This window comes from Phallusia mammillata, chromosome 1 (genome assembly GCF_965637545.1).
Source record: "Phallusia mammillata chromosome 1, kaPhaMamm4.hap1.1, whole genome shotgun sequence".
NCBI lineage: Eukaryota > Metazoa > Chordata > Ascidiacea > Phlebobranchia > Ascidiidae > Phallusia > Phallusia mammillata.
The window spans coordinates 19524409-19530475 of record NC_137252.1 but is presented as its reverse complement, the minus strand read 5'-3'; positions in this window follow the sequence as shown (position 1 = coordinate 19530475).

Here is a 6067-nt window from a genome sequence, read left to right as displayed (position 1 = left end):
AATATCACAGTAAACCGTGTCAAGTTATTGGTTCCACTAATTGGCCTGCATGGTTTAGTTGTGGCTAATATAGTTGAAAAATTGCCCTTACCTAAAAATTTACTGAAACATAAAAAACACCTAAAACTTTACCTAAAAACAAATACAATCAAATTGCTGTTTTTCACCAGTGGACGACTGCTAACCCAAGCCATCACCACGACAATATTTAAGATGCACTTTGACATGGTATCTCTCAGTACAATAATTTGGAAAATAGTGGTACCGTATTTACGGTACTCGATTCATAGATACTATTACACAACTGAATACAAACAATTTAATATGTTAAAAACTGATAATTTACGCAAAACGTCGTGAAAAAAATCTCTAATACTCTCTCAAATGGAAATCTATTTTAGGAGTATATATACTTTTTATTCACTGCAATAATGAATTTAAAACGGTTTTAGTTGGTTATTACCGCGCTATAGTTGTTGTCTCTGTATTACACCACATTACACGATACAATAAGCATAAAATTTGACTGAAACAAACTTTATTCAACTAAAGCTACACCAGGCTGTCTGCAAAATCTCGACAAGTGTACCGCTACCACTAGCGGCGTATAGTGACAACTCACTGACCCATATGTTTATAGAGATCAGTGTGACAGTATACCGCAAAAATTTCTGAAAGAAATTAAACGAAAACTTTTTACTTTTCTTTGGGGCTCCAACTGGGAGAGAGTCGGCAGGAAAATATTGTATTGTAGAATAGAGGACGGTGGCGTGGAAATGATAGACCTAGAAGCCTATGCAAAATCACTTCGTTTCTCCTGGATACGGAAACTGTTTGATGCTGACTATGTTTCTTATTGGAAAACAATTGAAACTAGTATTACTTCACTAAACGCCATGATCTGCATTGCAGCCACCAATTTAAAACTCTCGCACAAAGAGGTCACTAAACTAACTCCCCTCTCGACATTCTGGTCATCGATTGACCTATGGAAGGAATGTGTAACCCAATTTTGGAAGCAGAACACAGTTTATAACTACGGTATCTGGTTAAACAACAAAGTATTATTCAAACGAAAACCCATCGCCTTCGAAAGTTTTATAAACGCTGGTATACTAAAGTACCAACAAATTATAGACAACAATTTAGACTATCGCAGCTTCAAAAGCGTTTGCGAAAATTACCAATTGATAAACAACAATCAAAACCATGCAAACTACCAGTGCCTTATTGCGGCAATTCCAACAGCTTGGGAAGCATACACACCTGACAAACCAGACAGAGAAACAGTCCTGGACAAAATACGGACAGGAATAAAAGACAAATTATCCACAGCCAAAAATGCGTACGAGTTCTTTGCTTCGGGTAATAAACAGCAACCGATCAAGCAGCAACAAAAATGGGAACTAATTCTACAAGGGGCGCCCCTAAACTGGTCAGATATCTACAAAAACTTGCACGAATGTACAATGGAAACTAGACTGCGCTCCTTCCAAATTAAATTCAATTTAAGAGCCATTGTTCTAAACCAGGGGTTCTTAAACTTTTTCGGTCGCGCCCCACTTTACACTAATTATTTATTCTCACGCCCCCCCTAAAAAACATTAGCACTAATGATGCTTGTCTTGTTTTTCGGAAACAACATACATGGTAGGTCCCCTTTAAGCTACTGTCAAGTTAGTTCCGAACGTTGGAAAAGCCACTTCAACACTGATAAGTTGCGAAAAAGTAGGCTTTTGCGAACACAGAGACACGTTGCCAGTATTCTTTTAAACTACGCATATGTTGCCCAGAAATCGTTGATTCGCTCAAAGTCAGGGCAATCTCTAATGCGAAATTGCGCACAAATAAAGAATGTACAACCGACTATATAGTACAGGGGTCACCAAACTACGGCCTGCGAGGTCATTTCATCCGGCTCGCGATCCAATTTTTGGTTTGCCAAATCGTATTGATAGCTTTGTTACTGTCAAAACTTAATCTACTCCTTACGAAAGTTTACTGTTACGACATGTAAAATTAATATTACCGACTCTCAAAGGATTGCAACGCCCAGGATTGATCCAAACCCAGTTTATTATGTCACAGACAAAACAAAAGGTGTTAATTGTGCGCAAACAATTGCCTTATTGTGTCACTTATGACATAATATACAAGCATTCCTTGTAAGATGAGACTAACTATACAATTTAAGAGATTTTAAATGGGGTTTTAAAAAGACCATATCTTGGCGCCCATATAAAAATCGCCTCATGGGCTAAGTTTGAGAAGATGGCACTAGGGCATGTAAACTATGCGGCGGCCCGCAGTGGGAAAAGTTTGGTTAATACAACTGGACATCCATTTCAGAGTATTGAAGCGTTTATACTTTAAACAATAAGTTCGAAATCAGCGCCGACATAATTCCAATGCATTAATTTACAATTGTTTGCAAGTGAAAACTTTGCTGCCAGATTGTGCTGCGCCCCCCTTGCGAACCCTTCACGCCCCCCTAGGGGGGCGCGCCCCCCAGTTTAAGAACCCCTGTTCTAAACGATAGGCTTTATGGATTTGGGATTGCGGAGGCTGATGTGTGCACATTTTGTGGTGTGTGCAGAGAAACCATGTACCATTTATTTTGTGATTGTATTCATGTCCAGGTATACTGGGAAAGCGTAAGTGCCTGGATTGACAGTGCCATGTGTAATCGAATCGACCTTAACAATTGTATAAAACTCTTTGGAATCCACACTGAATGCTTTGAAAAAGGTTTTTTGAACTTGATTAACTGCTTGCTTTTGATTGCTAGATTTGTTATTTACAAAAGTAAGATTCAAAAACTGAGGCCAAAGGTTTTTCAAAAAATTTGTTTCTCGAAAAAATGATACTATGTGGAAATATAAAGTGAAGTGGAATGCCCACCTGCGCTAATGGCTATATGTGTTTGCTCGTTATAATCGTCTTTTTGTCGTGATGTTTATGCGCAATAAAAAAAAAAAGTGATCAGTGTGACAACTGTAGGTAGAGCTACTAACATTGAGCTTGGGCTGGCCCCAGGCCTAAGAACTTCTGGTAGGTGGCGCAAAAGAGCATAGGCGTTTATGGTGCTGTTACAGCAATTTGGGTTTATGGTAAGAATAATTGCTGAGTCTAATTGGTTCACAGAGAAACATAGAAATCTGCTTTATATCTTGGGTATGTAGTATCTACTATCTATGCTCGATTATAAGTCGCCCTCGATTGTACGCCGCACGTTAAAGGTGTCAAAAAATAATGAAAGCCGCCCTCCAATGTAGCCTAAGTCGTTTTTCTGATGTTTTTTCTTATACTATTGTTTAATAACTAGGGCAAATATTTTTTGACTTTTTTTTGAAAAAAAAGTTAAAATTTTGCCAAAATTTTTAGAATAGGTCAAAAATTGTCAAAATTGTTTACAAAGTCAAAATTGTTTACAGAGTTAAAATTGTTTAGAAACTGCATTGTCGTGGTGTTGTAGAGGTTGCACTGCCAGCAAACTGTTCGTTTTACACCTTGTAGCCTACTTTATACTGTTGTAATTGGCCCATTGCCCCAATTATTGCGAATCATAAACCATCAAGTGAGTGAAACAATTAGGTTGATAACTTGATATGGCGTGATGCTCAACACACCTCAAAACGTGCAAAATTTTGGTAGGTCCCAAGTCATTTTACGGCAGCTGCAGGTTAGGTGCAGCTCTTGCTTTGGTTTTGCTTTAGATACTTCACGTATCTTTCGTTTATACAAATGTATTGGTTTTTGCCCTTCTGTTAGACTTTTGCACATTCTTTCGCTCTAGTTAGATTAGCCTAGCCATATTTTAACTTTTTGAACGATAATGCGTAATTTAACTACTTGAATTCTTCATAGGTCAAAATTTTGTCCAAAAAAAGTTCTTTAAGGTCAAAGTTTGTCAAAATTTTCAATTTGTAGGTCAAAATTTTTCGTTTTTTAGGTCAAAAAATAATTGCCCTATTAATAACACATCTTTATATTTATAGTACAACTATTTGTCAATAATAATTGTACCTACCAGAGTATATGCTGACGTTCAAAGCCAATAGGCAAATAAAATTTTGAACGCGAAGCATATCAAAAAGCATGCGTCTTGAAATAGTATTGATATGACATAAAAATGTAGTGCGCCCTCGCTTATAACGGTAGAGCTACTAACACTGGACTTTGGCTTGCGCCCGGTGTGGAAATTTCTGGTAGGTGGCGCAACGGAGCATAGGCGTTTATGGTGCTCACTCAGCAATCATTCTTACCATAAACCCAAATTGCTGAGTGAGCACCATAAACGCCTATGCTCCGTTGCGCCACCTACCAGAAATTCCCACACCGGGCGCAAGCCAAATTCCAGTTTGTAGTTCTACCGCTTATAACAGGCCCTTCATTGTGAGCCACACGTAGTGTGGCAAATCGTCCAAATACGGTTAGTAAAATGGCAAAATAACAGGTCCTGGGAAAATTTGCGACTTTGGCGCGAAACCGTTACATTAGATTTCAGGCTAATTTAACTTTTTTTTAAAAATATTAAAAAAAAAAATAAGTGATAGTCAATCAAATGAGCAAAAATACACCAACCTATCATAGATATTATAAAACATTACATAATATCTATGATCCTATTGTATGAGCTTTATCGAGGTTATTTGTTCTGGAAAACGAGAACAACTTGCAAGTAGTAAGTATAGTTAATTGTTGCTTTTTACCATTTATAAACCCCAGTCCATTTGCAGCATAAACTTATATTTGCATGACTTTTTGATAAAAATGTTTCTTTAAAGACGTTTATGTAGAGTTGTAGACCTAGCCTACATAAACTAAGAGAATGTTAATTTGCTGATGGTTTAACGTAGTGGTGGGATTCATTTTTTTGTCAGCCAGTTCTATCACAAACGTCATATTTTTCAGTCAGTTCTTTTACCAAAAGTATATTGACATTAACCAGTAATGCTAACCGGTTCGCTGATCTCATAAAACTTCGTAAGACGGTTCTATAGAACCAGCGCGAACCGGCTGAAGCCTACCACTGGTTTGACGGCATTTTCAGATGTTATTTGAGGCAAGACAGTTTTAAAGTTAGTGGATCATTCTATAGTGGCCCCTAGCCATCTACGTTTGGGCAGCACCGTGAAATTTGTGCACAAATACACGGCTAAAAAGTCCCGTTACTGAGCGAAATGCGAAAATGTATATAAGTACAAACGTAGTTCTCGTGTAAAATATTTAAAAACTTACTTACCAACCCAATCCCTCGGTAGCTGCCAAATTGATAATTCTCAGCTCTTTGCGCTACCTATCGAAATTTATCTAAATGTTGGGCTGACGTGAGTTGTGATGCAGTATAGTAGCTATGCTCAATGCCTCACTATACTGACGTTCCCTGTTTTGTATGTTACCCAATACTATTTTTTTCTAATGCTCGCATTACACCTTGTCTCTGTTATTCCTTTTTATGAGAAAAATGAAGATTTCTGGATAACTTTGACATGGACTCCCATCTTGCGCTAATCCAGACTAAATCCCAACTTTGTTTCAAAATACAGTTGTGGGCCTTGTAAAATGCTAGTAAAAACCTTCAATAGTGGTGTCTATTGGGAACTGAGGTCGGACGTTCAGGCTATGACGCAAACGGAGAACACTGTAGTACGCAGCAGGTATAACCTCGAGGGGTGTATGTATTCATGACAGCTGGTACCTTTCAGTGTATATACTCATTACCTACACCAATTGTTGTTTACGCCGGTTTGATACCATGTGCGTTGTTATTAACCTTTTTAAACCATGCACTAAAACCACGCGGGTAAATAGAGATAGGCCTACAAAACAAATATTTTGCAGAACAGGAATAATTTTTGTATACTTGGGATAAAGAAATATTTTACCGTTTATATAAATCCCGATAGTTCCCCAAGAAAATGCATATGGGATAAAAAGTAGAGATGTACCGAATATTCGGTTTGCCGAATTTTTTGGGCCGAATCGGCCACTTTTGCAAAGATTCGGTTTCGGCCGAATAATTTATTGCGATTCGGCCGAAACCGAATCTTTTACGAACCGTGTC